The following is a 19,721-nucleotide window of genomic DNA, read 5'->3' as shown; positions in this document are numbered from 1 at the left end:
GGTTTACTGAATTTTCTTCCTCTTCCCACGGTATTACTCTGTCTTTTTCTCCAGTGACTGACAGTGTGGCCAAATGGTGTTGAGCCAAAATCTGATTGGTACAGAAGGATCACAGTACCAGCCCTGCAGTGCCAGAACTGAGCAGTGACAGGGGGCAGGCAGTGAGCCCTGGGCACGGGTGTGTTCAGGGCTGAGGTGACAGTAAAGGATCTCTCCTGCTGCCACAGGAGCTGCCGACATCAGCTACATGGGGGATGGCCCACCCCAGGCTTGGAGCACACGTCTTTTGAAGCACTACAGCTCCATGCCAGTGCAGATCTCTTGAGTGGATGCACCGTGCCAGCAGACAGTGCTCATGTCCTGGTTTAACCCATCCAGCTAATTTATGGGAGCAAAATCACTCAGATGTGATTCCTCCTTTATGCTGCAACTGAACATTCACTCGACAGAGGTTAACCAGGCTTCTGGAGCCAGTTGAGTTGCTTTGAACACAAGCTGCAGGGCTGTGCTGGGATGCAGGGAGCTCAGGGGAGGCTGTGTCTAGACTAGAGGAACTCTCCAGGAGGCTTGCTGGGCTTTTGTTTTGTAGTAACTCATATCTCAAATCTGGCTTGGAACAAAGCTTCTCAGTCCTTTCAGGCCTTACCACGACACTTGCAGGAGAAAAGGAGGTTCTGTTTAGTGGTCAGCAAGCCAAGATGAACAACAGGGACTGGCTGCAGCTAATGCAGAGAGCTAATTCCTGTGACAGAAAAGGGCTTCACCCCCATGGCAGAGCGGCTCTGCTGTGTTTCATCTGGTTTGATGCTTTTCACCCAAAGTTCACAAATGATGTGCAGGCCTTTGTTTGAGCCCCCCTCCAAGGCCAGCAAGCAGAGACAAAGCTGTGCACACAGAGGGAATCTGTACTGGGAAGTGAGAGACCGGTCCTGGCACTGAGAGTTACTGAGTTCTGGTATTTGGCATTCAGGAAGCTTTTGAAGTATCTCCCCAATCCTGCTGAAAATGTCTTATTAAAGAGACAAAGCATATTAATTTGGGCCCCATGATGGGCTAATGAATTGAACAGTTCTAAACTGAAGCTGTGGCTTAGGGTCTTGGCAGAGTCATCATCCATGCCTGTGTGGGCACGTGCCCTTGGCCATGGGCAGCGAGACCCCCAGGAACAAGAGCATGAAGTGTTCTGTGTCTGCTCTTACCTGTCTCTCCCCAAACAGGTTTTGCTGTGCTGCACTGGGCATAGCTGGGAAACCTGTTCCTCACCAGGTTCATCAGTGACAGGGGAAGCACCGAGCTCCTTCTGCTCAGCACCAGCCTCTGTCCCTGCACACAGCAGTGTCCTGGGCACAACAAGCCCAGAGCTTCCCAGGACAAGGCAGGATCAGGCTGAGCTGGAGAGGAGCACCCCACATCCAGGAAGAATAGCTGCCTGCTTGGGCTGAAAATAGGCCATGAAACATTTGAAGAAGACAGAGCTGGAGTGGATGATTGCCTGAGGCAAGGCACAGCTCCATCTGAGTTCACTGCTGAGCTCTGAGAGCATAAGCACATGAGGAGCATGGGGGAGGGATGCCAGGCTTTCTGGAAAGGCCTTCAAGTGTCTCAACGGAGCACAAAGCCCAAAGAAAAACTTCCTTTGAATGGATCCCCAGCGAGGGAGTTACAGTTACACTGCTGTGCCCAGACATGGATACACAGAGCACTGGGCTGATGTTATAGCATCCAGTGGAGGTCAGGGAAGGCGTGGAATTGTGCTTCTCTCAGCAAGGCACTTGGCAGCACCACAGCTTTTTCTCTGCTTATTTCAGGGCTGGATTTTTGTTGCTGCCAGCTGTTTCTAAGCTGACACTTCTAGCTCCTGTGCCCGAAGTGGGACACATCAGGGGCAAGCAGAGGCAGCTCACCAGCCCTCTGCTTCCCATGAGCCGGTGCTTGAGTTCAGTTCTCCCAGCTCCACAGATCGTGTTCCTGCTCCGGCTCTGTCAGGGATGCTGGAAGTGTCCAAGGCCAGGTAGGACAGGGACTGGAGCAACCTGGGACAGTGGAAGGTGTACCTGCCCATGGCAGCGAGTGGGACGAGACGATCTTAAAGTCCCTCCCAGTGCCTGATTACCGAGGGTTTTTCCCCGCCCCGGGGGGAGCGGCTGAAGAGAGCGGGGCGGTGTCTGTGGAATCACCTCGGCAGCGTGGCGGGGCCTGCTCTTTTTCTGCCCCCGCCGCCATGTGGAGATGAAGCGGTTGTGGGGGGCTGGGCTTCTTCAGCTCGTCGCCATGAGGGCCAGGAGCGGCTCTGGCGGGCCGGGCTCCCTCGCCATGAGGGCAGGGAGTGGCTCTGGCGGGCTGGGCTCCTTCAGCTCGCTGCCGTGAGGGCAAGGAGCAGCTCTGGCGGGCTGGGCTCGTTCAGCTCGCTGCCGTGAGGGCAAGGAGCAGCTCTGGCGGGCCAGGCTCGTTCAGCTCGCCGCCGTGAGGGCAAGGAGCGGCTCTGGCGGGCCGAGCTCCCTCGCCATGAGGGGCCACCGCCGCCATGAGGTGAGGGGGGGCGGGGCACAGGGCACGGGTGGCGGCAGCAGCGGGGCTGGAGACCGGGGCTCCGGGGCAGGAAGGCGCCACCTGAAATACTCACTGTCTCCTATTTAGCTGTTCGGCCGGGGGACTGGGGATGTTGCTCGGCTGTGCAGTTCAGCATTAATTCCTCAGCCTTTCGCTCGGTGTGCTGGCTTTTGTCCTCTGCCACAAGCCAGGCCGCTGCTGTTGAGTTTTGTGAATACAGATGGAATAATGGCTTATTTGTGATGTTTCTGCTGTCCTCTCTTTAGGCCTTCAGCCGATGACCAATGGCGGTGACCCGCCCGAAGGAGCAGCTCTGAGGTGCCCCGGCCCCGTCGCGTGTGGAACCCCGAACTGAGCTGTGCTGGGACAGCTGGGGAGGCGCTCCGGGAGGGCATTGGAGCCTGCGAGAGCAGATGTGAAGGGATAACCTGCCCGTGGAACACAGCAAGAGCTCTGGAGCCACATGGGTGAGGTGTGACTGTGAGCCAGCCTGGGAAAATGGGCAAAAATGTTTCGCTGTCTAAAAGGCCTCTGCTGGCTCCTGTGCTAGCCTCAGGTCTTTAGGGTGGAAATAGCGTGGTTTATCCAGAAATAAGTTTAGCTTATCTATTCCTCTTGCTGGATGAAGCCTTGATGAGAGTAGGCATCATCAGAAAAGTGCCTCCACGTTTTTTCTGCCCTCTAAACCCCCCAGTTTTGGGGTTTTTGTCTCCCAGCAGTAGTCAGCTGCCCGTGGCTGCTCAGTGCCTGTGCCAGTGTTATGCTGCTGGGAGAGAAAGGTGCTGCTGAGCTTTCCTGGCACCAGCAAGGCCGTCCTGGTGCTCAGTGGTGCCAGGTTTTGGCAGCACTCTGCATGCCTGAGAGTGGAGTAACTGCTGCCTGTGGAGACAGGTGACTAGACTGTATGTGTTCATGCAGCAACAGGCAGCTTTATTGAGATCTAACTTCCTTACATAGATAAGAAGGCCCATGAAGGTAATCCTCATTGGCTGAGCCAGTTACTACTCAGCTAACCAGCCAATAGCAGCCTGAGTCTCCAATGGCCTGGGCCTGCTCTTACTGGTCGAATTACATAAGCAAGGTAATTATATAATAAATCACTTATGAAGTTGGAATTATTTATACTGTGTGGCCTACAGGCCAGATGTAGAGCATCACAGAGGAATAGCTCATAAATATGGAACTTGTGTGTGTCATAAAACCTCTATAGCTCATAAATATGGAACTTGTGTGTGTAATAAAACCTCTGTTTGCATGATGTTTGGGGCACTCAAATGGAGGAAGGATCCTCCAAGTGATCAGTGCTGCAATAAAAATGAATGCTTTTTGATACTCAAACTGTGTTAGAAAGTTTCTTTTTGGGTGATTTCAGTGTCAGTTCCACAAGGCCCTGTAGTTTCACAGTGGCCCCTTGGTTCTAAAGTGTCACGATAGCCTCAGTCCCACAAGGCCCCACAATGTCCAAAGAGTCCCCTTAATTCCATGGGGCCCTGAAGAGCTACAATGGCCCCTTGGCTCCATGAGGCCCTGCAGTGCCACCCTGGGGCAGGAGGCCAGGAGGAACTCGTTCCCCACACGCTGCAGCTCCCTGGGCCAGCTGGCACCAGCACCTTCTCCCAGGCCAGCACTGCCAGGTACAGCCAGGGCCGAGCCACACTGCAGCTCCCTGCAAACCACGGCGGGGGCTGCAAGGCCAAAACCCGAGTCACAGACAGTTTGTCACTCTTCCTGTCTGTATCTGACCAAGAAATGTCCCATTGTGGGGTCCCCTTTCCTGCAGTCACTGCAGCACTGGGACCATCCCTGGAGCTTTGAGCAAGAGAAATGGCCAGCGCTGCACCTCTGCACTGACTCAGGGATGGTGGGAAATGCTCTCTGGGGTGGCTGGAACCATGGAAAAAGGACAGTTGGGAGCACAGAGGGAAACCCAGCTGGGCTGCTGGACTGGGGCAAGACATCTCTGTCTGGGGGAGAAGTTGGCTGTGAAACTCCCTCCTGTGGATGCTCATGTGCCCAAGAGTTGGGCACTGAAGAGCATCACAACAACAGACAGGAGGATGGGGCAGCCAGGATTAAAGTGCCTCAGGGGGGTCTGGACTGGCCACACAAGGGTGAACCCTGGACACCATCTCCAGGTTATCCCTGACTGTGAAACACGGGCTGAGATCAATCAGGGCCAGGCCAGGCAAAGCCCCTGTGGTGTGGGGGGGCAATGGTGGGAATATAAATCTGGGGCGACACGTGGTCTTGGTAGTAGGTGTAGTAAATTGGGAGCACCATTCCTAAACCACAACAGCCCTGTCAGAACCAGGCCTGTCCCTGCACTGTCCCCGCTCTGCTGCCCCACAGCTGCTGGATCAGGAAGGGCAGAGCCATGGGGGAGGAAAATGCACAGGGACTCCTCCTGGGAGCGACCTTCCATCCTGATACTCAGACCCCAAGGCAGAAACCCCCATCGTCAGCTGGGAGGTCACCATCAGAGTCTCTGCCAATATCTCACTTGGTGAATCTTTCACACTGAGATTTTGGTCCTTCCTTTCAGTTTCTTTACTTTTTGGGGCTTTTCATGATTCCTCCATAAACATGACAATTCATGTCCCTAATATGGCAATTCTTTCCTTTTTATGAAAGTGTTGGGAATTAGGCCACATTAAAATGCTGGCAGGGTGTGCATAGGTATTTGCAGCCCTGTGGAGAAGCAGTTGGGATATAAGAACCAAAGAAATGTAAAATGGTTTGAGTTAGAAGAGACCGAAAAGAGTCTCTGGTAAAACTCCCATTACCCAGGAACACCTTCACTCCTTCAGGCTGTACAAAGCCCCTGACCTTAAACACATCCAGTGATGGGGTTTCAATTCTGAGGGCAGCCTATGCCAGTGTCCTGCCACCATCATCAAAAAATATTTCATCCTTACAGAAAATCTAAATCTGCCCTCAGTCACTTAAAAGATACAGTGTATTATTCTGTATTATATTCCCCAATACAATCTTGGGCAAAAATGTACTCAGCCATTCCTGGACTTAAATCACATCTCCAGGGCTGAGCACCTTTGAGAAGGCCCAGAGATCTCCCAGGATGGCATTTGGAGGCCCCAAGAACATGATCACTGTATGGGAACTGGAAGTCCTGGGTTCAGTGGAGACTGAGGGCAGAACAAGAACAGCCTGTGAGGATGACAAAGGTGGATTCAAATATATTGGACCTCTTCTTCATAGTGGAAATGAACCTGAGATAGAAATAATGTCACCAAGTGCAGCTGTGACAACCCAGAATGGAAACAAGAAGAGATCAATTTCCCTCCCAGGGCAGGGCTGTGGCACAACACATTCCCCAGAAGGAGCCTGGAGCAGCCCAAGGCTCTGTGTGGGCAGGCAGAGGCAGGCAGGAGGCAGAGCTGTCAGCAATGGAAGGGCCCAGCCAGGTGGGGCAGCCGGGGGATGCCGACAGCCTGCAGGGACAGAGACGCAGGGCAGGGACACCGTGGGACAGCCTGGGCTGCACAGGGCACAGGGATGGGCAGCAGCTGCAAGACAGCCCTGACAGAGCCAACTTGGGCAACACTTTGGCCATGGCTGCTGGCCCTGGGCCTGAGGCCACAAGGGGACAAGTGACCCTTGCAGGGCTGGGGCCTCATTTCCTCCTTGTCCCTGCTCAGCAGCCTGGCGGGGGCTGCCCCATGCTCCTGCCCTTGGCATTGCACATCCCCGCATGCCAGTGCCCATCCCGGGAAGAGCCCTGAGCAAGGAGGGAGGGACAGGATCCGCCTGGCCAGGGGCTGGGGCTCAGGCCTTGGCCCTTTGCATTCCTGAAACACATCCAGCTTTGCTCAGCACCAGAGATACCTTGGCCTTGTTTGTCCCCAGCTGTCATCACTGCCTCCAGGGTTCTGCTCTAACTGGAACCAGGGGAAAATTTCTCATTTGTGTCTCTCAGTGGTACCCATTAAAACTTGGAAAACTTTGGAGTTTCAATTTAATTTTGAGTTGTTGAGAAGTTTTTTGAACACTCTCTCAGGGACTCAGTTTGATGTAAATAACACCAAATCCCCAAGAGTCTCATTTAAGTCCTTGTGCTGTGTCTGTGCTGCTGAGCTTTAAAGGAACAGCTCTTCCCAGGACCAGCTCCTCTCCCAGCCCAGCAGGGCTGAGGGCTCTGCCTGCAGGCACTGAGGGGACAGGAGCCAGGCAGAGACAGGCTGAAGGCAATCAGGATTGGGAAGACATTGAGCTGAGACTTCACTTGGGGAAACCTCTTCACAGCCCTGTGCACGGTGAGTGTGTGGGTGCAGGGCAATGTCCCTTGTGCTCCTGGAGGGATCTCCTGAAGCCAGTGCACCCTATAGCCTGGGGGATGTGTCAGGAGGACTCTCCGAGTTTCTCTCTGGCGCAGGAGCAGGAGGAGGAGGAGGATGTGCTGCAGAGCGGGGCTGCCCTGGGCACCATCACAGGGACAGGGCAGGATGGCTCCTGCTGCCAGGGACGGCTGCAGGGGGTGAAGCTGGGGCTGCAGCCAGGGCTGCCCTGGGCTGTCCTGCAGAGCAACTCCTGCAGCCCTCAGGGCTCTTGGCCAGCCCAGGGCATGTGCCACCTGCCAGGGGCAGCTCTCAGCCTGCCTGGCAGCTCCCCATGGACACTGCAGGGGAGAAATTGGAGGTGGAAGGAGCCACCCCCATCAGGGCAGATTCCTCCTGCTGTGGAGATGGTGCTGCATGGCCAGGGCTGCTCTCAGCTTTCTCCTCAAGGGAAGGGAAAGAGGCTGTCAGCTTTGGCTGTGTCACTGAGACTCCTGCACTGTCAGCCTGGGCATCAGCAGATGTGCCTCAGATCTCCCTCAGACAGGGCCTCCTCAGCCTCCTCTCCCTACAGACAGCAGCAGCAGCACCTTGGCTTGCAGCATCTCTGTTTGTCTGGCCTGCCCTTAAGGCCCTGGTGCCAGGGAGATGCCCCTGGGCAGTGCCCTGTGCTGGGAGGTGTCTGCAGGGCAGAGCTGGGACCCCAGGGCTGGGCTGGGCCCTGGAGGCACAGGCAGGGACAAGGCTTGGATAGAGAGAAACAGTTCCCAGTAGGCACAACTCCAGGCAGCAGAGAGCCAGACCAGCCCTTGATATCCTTTCCTGTTCATGTGCATTGGGAAAGAGAGAAGGGTTTGGAAAAAAAAATTTCAACTGGAGAATTCAAAAAGTCTACTTCGTTTTTCAAAAAATACTAAAGCGTGATCACGGTGAAATAGAGAGAGGTTAAATGAACAAAGGGCACTTGTGTGGTTCCAGCAGGTCTGACTGCCCTGCGGCACAGGGAGCCCTGTTTTCCCTCAGGTCTCCCCAGTATTCAGGCTGAGTGCAATGCTGAAAGTAAAGCAGTAACTCAGAAGGAGCACAAGCCTGAAATCAAAACGGAAATCTGTCCAAGCTTGTCAATGTCTTTTTCAACAGCGCACCATGCCCAGAGTGAAGGAATGTCCAACAGCAGCTCCATCAGGCACTTCCTCCTGCTGGCATTGGCAGACACGCGGCAGCTGCAGCTCCTGCACTTCTGCCTCTTGCTGAGCATCTCCCTGGCTGCCCTCCTGGGCAACGGCCTCATCATCAGCGCCGTAGCCTGCAGCCACCACCTGCACACGCCCATGTTCTTCCTGCTCAACCTGGCCCTCGCTGACCTGGGCTCCATCTGCACCACTGTCCCCAAAGCCATGCACAATTCCCTCTGGGACACCAGGATCATCTCCTACTCAGGATGTGCTGCTCAGCTCTTTTTTTTTGCCTTTTTCATGTCAGCAGAGCTTTCCCTCCTGACCATCATGTGCTATGACTGCTACATGTCCATTTGCAAACCCCTGCACTACGGGACCCTTCTGGGCAGCAGAGCTTGTGCCCACATGGCAGCAGCTGCCTGGGTCAGTGGTTTTCTCTTTTCACTGCTGCACACAGTCAATACATTTTCCCTGCCCATGTGCCATGACAATGTCCTGGGCCAGTTCTTCTGTGAAATCCCACAGATTCTCAAGCTCTCCTGTGCTAAAACCTTTCTCAGAGAACTTGGGCTTCTTGCAGTGTGTGCCTGTTTAGGAATTGGCTGTTTTGTGTTCATTGTTTTCTCCTATGTGCAGATTTCAGGGCCGTGCTGAGGATTCTCTCTGAGCAGGGATGGCACAAAGCCTTTTCCACCTGCCTCCCTCACCTGGCCGTGATCTCTCTATTCATCAGCACCTCATTTTTTACCTACCTAAAGCCCCCCTCCATGTCCTCTCCGTCCCTGGATCTGGCCCTGTCAGTTCTGTACTCAGTGATGCCTCCAGCCCTGAACCCCCTCATCTACAGCCTGAGGAACCAGGAGCTCAAGGCTGCAGTGCGGACAATGATGACTGGATGGTTTCAGAAACATTAAACTGCTGGCCAATTTCTGCAAATCACTTGTAATAAAAGTCATCTTTGATATTTCTGCTTGGTTTCATTTTGGAGATTCTTTCTCTTTTTATTTTACTTTTTTCACCTTGTCCACTAATAAATATGATTGTTTGTGCCATTTCTAATTTTGTTTCTCTCCACCTTCCTTGAGGCAACAGCCTGTGTCAATGAGGGGCTGTGCGCTTGGTTGCTTTAAAGGAACTAAATAATCTCCCAGCAGAGTTTCCTGCAGAGATGCCCTTTTTTTGCCTTCTCTGGAGCTGCAGCAGCAATGTCTGTGTGCAGAGCTCGGGGCAGATCAGTGCTGGCCCAGCAGCTGTGCCCAGCAGCAGCAGCACTTGGTGTTGCCAGTGCTGCTGCCGTGGCCCTGCCCCACTGCCCTGGTGGCCCTGGTGTTGCTGTAGGGCCTGAGTGCTCTTGGGGCCGGGCACAGCCCTGGGGGTGGCAGTGCCAAGGCTGCAGCAGGGACAGGCCATGGGCACTGCTGGGGCAGCGCTGACGCCTCAGCCCAGGCCTTGGGGGCTCCAGGCTCCTTGCCCAGGCTCTCTTAAGAACACGCCCAGGCCAATGCTCAGCACAGAAAAGCCCCATGAGCAGCCCCAGGCTGGCCGTGGGCAGGCTGGGGGCAAACAGCATGGCTGGGGCTCTGCAAGGGCCCTGGGGCAGACGGGAAGGAGCAGCAGAGCAGGGGCTGATCCATCCCCAGTGCACTGGACAGCCCAGGGCAGCGTCCCAGAGTGTCTTCATGGAGCTTCCAACATCATCCCCCCTCTGCAGCCCTGGCCTCTCCCCCAGTTCACACAGGTGCCCCATCCTTGCAGGCACAGACACGGCAGCACTGGCTCAGCAGCCCCTGTTTGCATTGAACAGAGCAGGCGGGAGTACCCCCATGCTGTTGCTGTGGGGACATGAACCTGAGGGAGCACAAATGCCATCAGCCCCTGGGGCCAGCAAGGGCTGGGGGACACCAGGGAAAGCACTCAGCTTTGTCCTGGCCTCTGCAGTCAGCCAGAAAGTTTGTTCCCATCAGCTGGGAGTTTCCTGTCCCACTGCAGACGCTGTTGCTCAGAGCCAGGGCTGCCTGGCAGCCACCCCCAAACTGCCCTGAGCGTTTCATTTGCTTCACCTCTGCTTTCTTTACTCTTCCTGATACAAATTTCTTCCTGTTGCCTGCCCCTGTTCCTTCCCCTTCAACCAGCCCATCTCTGCCCTGGTACACCACTGCAGAGATTTGTATTGCCTGCAATGCTGGCACTGGCTACACCATTCCTGATCCAGCCAGGAGCCATTGGCCTTCTTCGCCAGCTGGGCACACTGCTGGCTCATGTCCAGCCTGCTGTCCATCAGTGCCTCCAGGTCCCTTTATGCCTGGCCGCTGTCCAGCCACTCTGTCCCCAGCCTGTATTGCTGAAGGGGTTGTTGTGGCCAAAGTGCAGGATCCAATATTTGGACTGATTAAACCTCACCTTGTTGGATTTGGGCCCTGGAACCAGCCTGTCCAAGTCCTGTGCAGAGCTCTCCTACCCTCGAGCAGATCAGCACTCCCAGACAACTTGGTGTCCTCTGCAAATTTGCCAGTGGTTGACTCAATCCCGTCATCCAGATCATCAGTGCAGATATTGAAATCCACGCTGGCTGGCTCTGATCCCTCGGCCATCCTGTGGGTGCCCTGGGATGGCACTCAGGGTGATCTGTTCCATAATCTTGCCGGGCTCCCAGGTCAGGCTGACAGGCCTGGAGTTCCCTAGATCCTCCTTGCAGCCCTTGTTTGGGTGGGGTCACACTGGCACCTCCAGTTCTCTCAGTGGGAGTGTTACCCAAAATTTGTTAAAATAGAAAACTCCTTAACACCAATGTAGCATTAAGAAGCAACATTCTTTATTCAGCCAGATACACGGGGGACAGCTCCTCCCAAAGCCGTGCATGCTGAGTACAGGAAAGTTTCTGTTTATTTTCTGTATTTTGCACACATATGCATTGATTGTCCTGGACTAAACACACATATGAATATAATTTCCCCAAAATCATTAAAGTATTTCCCCTCCCCTTTACCCATGTATTCTTCTGTCCTGGGGGTCTCTCTGGTGAGCCCTGGTGGTCGCGGACCCCAATGTTCCAGTGGGCCTGGCTGAGCTGGCAGGACACTCAGGCTGGTGAACTTCCAGTTCCCCTTCTCACACAATGGGTGTTGTGTGGTTTCCATAGGCCTGGGGTTTTGGAGAACAAGCTCCAGGTGTCAGCTCAGCTGGTGGAGACAATTGATCATCTGGTAACATGAGGTCACAGAGTGGGCTGTGACATCACAGAGTGCATTATGTGAGGTCATTGAGCAGCTATGACATAACAGATTGCCTCTGTGACACCACAGGACAGAAGTCTGAAATCACAGAGCTAACTGTGACATCACACTGCAGAGGTCTGCCATCACAGAATTGGCAGTGACATCAGAGGCCAGCTGTGTGACATTAGAGAATGAGCTGTGACCTCACAGAGAAGGCTGTGACATCCCAGAGGGGCTGTGTGACATCCCAGCAGGGCTGTGTCAGGTCACTGGGTTGGTCACTCTGCCCCAGCTCCCCCTCACAGTTTCTCCCAACAAGTCCAATGCTGTTCATGTCCAGCGTGGTCCCTGTTCCCCAGTATCCCCCTGGCCCACCTGGAGCCACAGCCTCCACCAAAGGATGTTCCACAGGATCCACCCCAGAGCCTGACAGGGGACAAGGGGCCAGAGCTGTGTGACCAGGACATCAAGGATGGAGATTATCCAGGTCACTGTGGCCTGGGTTGGGTTCCCCAGGGCAGGAAGGATGTCTGGCAGCTGGAGCAGGGTCTGGGAAGGGCCTCCAAGGTGGGGCTGGAGCCCTTGGTCTGTGAGCAGAGGCTGAGGGAGCTGGGCTGGTCCAGCCTGGAGCAGGGAAGGCTGAGGGGCTCCTCATCCCAGCCTGGCAGTGCCAGCCAGGAGGGGATGGAGAACACAGAGCCAGGCTCTTCACAGGGGGCTGGGGGGAGACAAAAGCCAATGGGTGGAAGGGGAAAGAGGGGAGATCAGCCAGGGCAGGAGGAGATACAATGAGTCAGGCTGGTTACAGAATTTCCTCAACACCAAGAGCTGCCTGACCTCCCCTCTCCATCCACCACTGACAGCTTTGCAAATCAGGAATTGTTGGAGCTGTTTTGCACCACACCAGGATGAGCACCCTGATCCAAGAACTAATTGTGTTTGTATCTATTACAGAACCACATTGTGTGAAATTAATTTTAGTATGGAAATCACTTGTGGATGGTGGACTCATCAGATGCTTCAGGGACCATGCACATAGCTCAGGGAAGAGTGTGATTGTTATTAAATTGTGTCCTGTTCCACTATAGTCTGTTGGCCATGAAGAGAAACTTTCTGTGCCTCTGAGTCTCATCAGTTCCTGACCCCAAAGGACACAAACCTGATGAGTTGTGGTTCCCACCCCAGTGATGGCACTTGCATCTCCCTCCATCCCCAGAGCAGAGCTCCCTTGTCCCACAAAGTCTCTGGCAATGCAGGGATGAAGGAAACAGGACAGGCTGTGGGGAACCAAGTGCAGGGCAGTGCCCAGGAGAATGACTTTTGCATTTGATGGAGCTGTGCCTTCCCTTGTCTTTGTTGGCTGACAAGAAATGAACATGCCTTTGTGTCTCGGGCAGTTCCTTCTCCAAGGAAAGCAGGTGGGAGTTGGAGCCAAGGAGTTGAAAGCTGCAGGTGCAGCCTGGGCTGGAGGGAGCTCAGATTTGCACAAGGCTGCTCTGAGTGCCAGGGCTTGGATGGGGGAAATGGTGGGGTGGGGATTGGGACAGAGTCTGATTGATTGTCAGCCATGAAGGGTCTTGATTTTCATATCTACTCAAACAACATGAGGAGGTACTTGCATTCATTGTCAATTGGAGATTGCTATTAACATTCCCCTGTTAATAAAATAAGCAAAAAAAAACTGAAGCAGGACCTAAGAAATGTTTTCTCACAGTGTTTTTAAATAGAACATATTCAGTTGAATGCACTTATGAATTCTCTCTTATTAACCACACAAGATTTGGAAACTGAAATCAAATTATCCCCAGAGGTTTGGCTTGTTAAGGTGTTCTGAATGTTTATGAGCCCTGGGACACTGAATTCCTGCACTGAAGAGCTGAAGGCTGAACAAGCCTCTGGAGCAGGAAAATTCAGCAGCAGCCTCCAAGTTGCTGAGGATGTCAGCAGCCCCCACTGAGGCCATCCCTGCCCAGAGACCGTGGGGGAATGGGCAGACAAGGAGAGCGTCCCTGGGGCTGGGGCAGCACAACTCAGAGGCACCAGCGGCTCCAGCTGGGAAATGGAGTGAGGAATGTGGCTGGGAAAGCCCTGCCTGGGCTGTGCCAAGCGGGACAGACAAGCCCTGACTCCCATCCACTAAAAAACTCTCTCAAGGAGACATTTAAAAGGAATTGCAATTGTTTGTGTCCTCTGAGTTGAACTCACTGGAGAAATACCAACAAGAGATTCTCAGGAGCTCAAAAGATCAAAACAGACTCTACTGGAAACTTTAGACAATCGGAGAAAATTTGGCAAAAGGTTTATTATGACATTGTAGTGGTTTTGGTTTGTTAATTTAAGACTTTTCTAATCTTGAGATTTCTTAATTAATGTGTTGATGAGTGTGGTGTGTTTATTTTAGTGTCAGTTAGTTATTTTTGTATTTATTTTGTTGTGAGATAGGATTAGAAGGAAGGTATAGTACACTTAAAATTTTCAAAGGCTGTAAATTAAATTTTATTAATAGTAAATAAAGGAAAAATCTAGTAAGCATTAAAATAAACTCCTTAGAACACTTTTTTTTCTTTAAAACTTTTTCTTTTTACTGACAATATAAAGAAACTAAACTTAAAATTTCTAGTTAATTTACTATTGCTAGAATAGTCTTTTATTAGTTACTTAGGGAGAGAAGTTTTTTCTTGTTAAGGTTATGGAGATTTTTTTTGCAAGAGGAAAAAATAGCTTTTCTGTGATTTTTAATTTTCTCATTGACAACAGTTTTCTGGGGAAATTTTTTTTGCGAAGTTGTTTTTATTGCTACAGGCTTTTTCACAGCTTGTTGATGGGCCATGTCGACTTACGGAGTATTGTTTTAAAAATTAATTCTTTAAAGGCAAAAATCTTTGTTACTTACTTTTAAAATTATTTTTATCTCTGGGAATTGAGATCTTCTTTTAGGGGTACTGGATTAATATTTTAATTTTCTTGTTTAAAATTTTGATGAAATTACAGTTATTTTAACATTTCTCTTTTTTTAGCATGGAGGTTTTTGGCATTAATTTGAATTTTAAAACTTTATTTCATATTTTTATGTGTTATAAAGAAAAAGAGGTTTTTTCCTTATGGTTTATAAGAAGATTTTAGTTTTAAGATTAAGGTATTTTTTCTTCTTTGCTATTTGGGATTTAATTTCTTCTTTACTGACTTTGATGGCTTATACTTTTTTTTTATATGCTTCCATTTTTATTCTTTTACTCAAGGGAGGATTGAAGTATTGAAAGGACTAACACCTGACCTGCCATTAACTTGTGGTGGAAGTTGTGGTTAAATTGTGTTAGGTTTGGTTTTATGGTTCATTTTTGTCTTTTTTTGTGTTTAAATTTTTAGTTGTAGGGTTATTTTGTATGGGTATAGGTTTTAGGGGTTTTTGATTTTAGTTATGTTGGGGGGAGGGGACTTGATGGTAGGATTTTAATAGGTGTGGCTACCTTTGTTCTGGTTGGGGTTTTGTAGCCTGTTTTGTTTTCCTGTTTGGGAGTTGTTGGGGTTTGGTTTGCTTAGAATGGGGCCGATGGGGGAAGGCAGCCTGGGGAGGGGGGAAGGGGCTCAGCCCACAGCAGGGTTGCTGGGTTTGGTTTGGTTTGGTTTGGTTTGGTTTGGTTTGGTTTGGTTTGGTTTGGTTTGGTTTGGTTTGGTTTGGTTTGGTTTGGTTTGGTTGATGTGGAGCCTGGGGCCCGCTGCTTCTTTGCTGACTGGAAAAGAATGAGGAGGTTCCTGGGTTTTTTCATCTTTAACATTTGTGTTTCACAGAGGCGTGTTCAGTATCTCAGTGGTTTAACAGATTGTTAGTTACACAAAATGTTTTGTATTATTTTGTATCATTATTCTCATGTCAGACTACGACAGACATTCAATCAACAAAAAACCCTTCTCAAAGCATTGGCTTGCCCCATTCAAATTCACAAACTCTAAGCCTGTTCAATTTAATGTTAAGCAAAATTGTCAGGAGCACAGAAACAGAAGAAGAAGACACAGAAAGAGAGAAAGACAAAAAAGATGCAGAGAGGCACAGACACATCTACCAACTCTTGGATTCCAGTGGTGTTCAGATGGACATTCCAAGAGGTGGTAGGGTCAAGATGTGTGCTTACCTTGTGGTCAGCCTCAAATACCCCTTGGTCTCCCTGGGCCCTTCCCCCAGGTGGGGCTTGGGCTCATTTAGTCACTCGAGAGCTGGGCTGGGGGCTGCAGAGGTGGCTATGGAGCATTGCCTGTGCTGTGCCAGGGACTGGCAGCCACTGCTGGGCTGGGATAGAGGCTCTGGGGGGATTGGGGTTCCAGGGCAGGGCAAGGCTGGACCTGCCCCTTCCTCTCCCACACACAAAATGTTTTGATCCAACAATCTCCTCCAGTCTGTCACAACAGGCAATGTTGGAGGTGAAATCCCAATTCTGGCCATGGGCATCTGGCCGAGAAGGACAGTTCTTTTCCATGGGAAGGAAAGCACAGAGCTCCAGTGTTTGGAAGGCAGGTGAGAGCCTCACTAGGCCAAGGTCTGCCAGACTTATCAGAAATGGCAGATTTTGTCTGGGAGCAGACTTTGGATTTAAGGAATTTTGGAGGTGGAACCCCAGTCTTGGCCATGGGCACCTGGAGAAGCAGGACAGTTCTTTTCCATAGGAAGGAGAGCACAGAGGCTTCTCCAGGGTTTTGGGGACAGATGGGAAGTGACCCTGGTAAATCCACTGCAAGATAGACATGTCCTGTCAATATTCTTACGGGAACAATCCCTGGATATGAAGGAATTTGGAGGTGAAATCCCAATTCTGGCCATGGGTGCCTGGAGAAGGAGAGTTCTTTTGAATAGGAAGGAAAGCATGGTGTTACATGGGCTTGCAAGGGTTCCTCAGGGGTGAAGAGATGGACGAGAATCTTGACTCCATGATTAGAAGGCTGGATTTATTATTTTAAGACGTATATGTTGCATTAAGACTATGCTAATAGGAATAGAGAGAAAAGTTCAGAAGCTGCTATGCTAAGAATAGAAAAGGAATGAATAAAAAAGGGAGCTCTCTGTGAATCTGTCCCAGAGAGCTTGGTCCCTGATTGGCCCTTAATTGTAAACATGGAACATAGACCAATTACAGGTGCACCTGTTGCATTCCACAGAAGCAGATAACTATTGTTTACATTCTCTTTCTAGAGCCTCAGACTTCCAGAGGAGGAAAAAATCCTAAAGAAAGGATTTTTCACAAGAGATGTCTGTGACAGCATGGAGCCCCAGTGTTTCAGCAGCAGATGAGAAGAGACCCTACTGTTGCCTTCTGGATCAAGGCAGGCGACCTGGTTCTGAGGTACAGCTCGACAGCCCTCTCTCTCTAGGGCCGTTCGGGCCAATGACATACGCAGACACCAATGTGGTGGACGGTCAAAGGCGTTTATTACTTCTTCTCATGGGGTCTTATAGTCTTAGGGGTCTCTACGTCAAAAAGGGGTTTGTCTTTCTTACCTATGGTTAGTAGGGAATGGAAAAGTACTGGGTAAGGGATGGAAAGTTACTGGCTTCAGTGGGGCAACATTCCTATTGTTAGTGGGACCACATTCCTATGTTAATTTCTTATCTATGAGTACCTGAGGGTCTTATCTATGGGGAACCGAGGGTCCTGGCTTTCCGTGACATCGCGAAATCTTCCGCAGCGCTTCTTCCCTAGCTACCACATCTCTCCCTCCCTTTTCACAAATGAATGAGGTAGTCGTGTACATAGATACTGAATTGAGGTATAAGGTTGTAACTTGACAAGGGGAAGGGATTTTGGGAAACTTGAGTAAGCTTTTGCTAGACAAGTTTTGAAAATCTTGTGACTGGCAGTGTTCTTTGGTTGAATTTTCTGGTTGAATTCACAGCAGTTGTCGTCGCCCTATGAACAGGATGTTGGTCTGTTCTAGGCGGCTCTGAACGAATGAGACCAACTTGTTCAGCAGGCATGGTCCGAAGGTGACTGTTAGAAACAGCATCGCCAATGGACTTATCAGGGCAGAAATCAGAGTGGTTAGCTAAGGTGATTGATTGAACCAGGACTCGTACTAGCTCTGTTGGGCCTCTCTGTCTTTCTGCTTCTGAGCCAGTCGGTTCCGGAGTTCCGTCATGGAGTCTCTCACGACTCCCGTGTGGTCTGCATAGAAACAGCACTCTTCTTTCAAGGTGGCACACAGGCCCTCTTGCTGCATGAACAGGAGGTCTAGGCCCCGCCTGTTCTGCAAGACCACTTCTGAGAGTGAGGAGACTGACTTCTCTAGATAGGAGATGGATTTCTCGATCTTCTGCAGGTCTTCGTCAATCGTTGCCTGCAGTTGGGACAGTCTTTGATGCTGTGTCGCTAGGGCTGAGACACTCGTGGCCGTTCCTGCTGCTCCAGGCCGAGCAGCATTGCGATAGTTATACCTGTCATTATTTCTCTTTTGTGGATCTGGCTGGGTCCCTCAAGAAGATGGTACATCTCTTCGTCTGAGTGGTACAAGACCCTAGGAACAATCAGAACTTGGACACAGAAGTCGTTAGAGTCATTGAATTTGGGAAGGAACACACAAGGACTCACTCCGGATCGCTGGCAAACCCACATCTCCGATGCGGATGGGACTGCCCACTTATTGTTTTTCTTGTTCAGCCTGCCAATTTTGGTGCAGATGTTACTTCTCTGCTTAGCTAGGGTTGAATTGCTAAAGCATTTGCCTCGGCCTGTGACTTGACTCAGGGTGATTCCTTTGCGAGGGGTGTCCCATCTGCACTGGTGAGGAGCGTCGGCTGTGGAATAACTGAAGGGAGTGTCTAAAGCGACTCCCTCGTAAAAGGGGGGTTTGACATCGTAACAAAGCTAGCAGGATTTGGTTAGGTTAGGGTTGGATTTGTTCAGGGATACAAAGGTAGCCTCTAACATACGAAGGATTGGGTCTGCATCTGACTCGGTTAAGCGACTCATCTGAAAGGTTTCCGCTTGACCGGTCGGGACATTGCTGACCCCTGTGGGTAAGGTTTTGGGGTAGGTTATGTTTCTCTCTTTCGGCACGCTTTTAATCGCTTTGTTGGGTCTGACTGCTCGGGGTGCTGACGGCTGGAGCCTGATAATTTGCACGTTCACCCTCTCTTTTGACTTTTGAAGGACTACTGTCCACGTTCTGCCTGTGGCTCAGCTAGGGTGATGTGGCTGCAAGACCGTCATGTTGTAATCAGTGCATGCCCGAAAGTTAGGGATTTTAAGTTGGTTTCGATGGGAGTTTTCGCGAAAGAAGACGGGTATTTTGCCGCCGATGGGTGCCCAGGTGAACTGTAAGAATTTGTCTGGTTCTTGTGGGTCTCACCCAGGCTCCGACGGTCTGGCATCTGTAACTATGGTTTCGCAGCCCCAGTGCCCACAATATCCCTACTCTGGGTGATTGCAGTAGTTTTTCCCAGGGTTTGAAGCTGGGCGCCAGTAGGATAGGTACGAGTGTGTGACGTGTAGGGAATAGGGGTTTACCCTTGGCTGTCCTGGAAACAGGTCAGTGATGCGGAGCACGAAGGATGGGGTGTTCGGTGTGGTGATTTCTCTGAGTGCTCTGCCACTACTAAGGTGTCGCATGACTCACCTGAAGGGCCGATGGGGGTAGTGATCTGGGCTGGCTTGCCCTCTGGTGACAAGCCCCAACAGCAAAATCACACAGAAACACTTTTGGCGGTTGGGTCTCACCCGTGCGGGTCTCTCGGGTGCTGCCTGACGGCTTGGTGGTCTGTCACTTTCGTCTGGAACCGGGATGTACGCGTCACGAGGACGTCTCACGAGCAGGTCCTGTAAACAAAGACTCGCAATTCTCGTCAGTCTCATTCTGCTCGCTATGAAGGTCTGGTTTAATCGACTTAAGTGGACACCACCTGATTTTGCCGTCCTTTTTGACAGCCGCGTACCCTCTCCCCGTGAGCATCAGCCTCTAACCCCGTTCCCACTCGCCTAGCTCGTTTCTGATTACCACTTGTGGGCCCTCTTCTAGCGCTCGAGTGGCCCAGTGTTTTTGGACGGGACTGTTTGTTTCGTCCCCCCTAGGGAATTGATTCAGTGCTAGCAAAGCGGTTGCCAGCATACGTGCCTGATCTCTTGGGGGAATGGCATTGGCAAAGCCCTCTGCTTTTGCCAATACTTCTATCTTGGTTTTCAGGGTTTGGTTTGCTCTCTCAAATATGGCCTGCCCGGTACTGTTATATGGGATGCCTTGCACTAATGTGATGTCTCATTTCGCAGCGAATTCTTGTACTTGTTTGGAGGTGAAATTGGAACTGTTGTCCGTTTTGATCTGCTTGGGGATACTAAGCCAAGCCATGGCTATCAGCCAGTGCTGAATTGTGGCTTTGGAGTTTGCTTTGGAGTGCTGTGTGGCTATGATCGTCCCGCTATAAGTGTCTACCGTCACTGCAAGCCATGCTCGGGGCTTCAGCAGTTGACATAAGGTGAAGTCCGACTGCCAGATTTCTGAGGGCT

General features: G+C 51.2%; 1 non-coding gene across 1 annotated transcript; it reads left to right on the top strand.

The window, feature by feature from the left end:
* Positions 1-3,261: 3,261 nt before the first annotated feature.
* On the top strand, positions 3,262-3,465 carry LOC134434200 (small nucleolar RNA SNORA74). Its single transcript, XR_010031822.1, has one exon. It is a non-coding gene; the product is annotated as a small nucleolar RNA SNORA74 (small nucleolar RNA).
* Positions 3,466-19,721: the final 16,256 nt, after the last annotated feature.

This window comes from Melospiza melodia, unplaced genomic scaffold (assembly GCF_035770615.1).
Source record: "Melospiza melodia melodia isolate bMelMel2 unplaced genomic scaffold, bMelMel2.pri scaffold_32, whole genome shotgun sequence".
Classification (NCBI taxonomy): domain Eukaryota; kingdom Metazoa; phylum Chordata; class Aves; order Passeriformes; family Passerellidae; genus Melospiza; species Melospiza melodia.
This window is presented reverse-complemented; position numbering and strand designations above follow the sequence as displayed.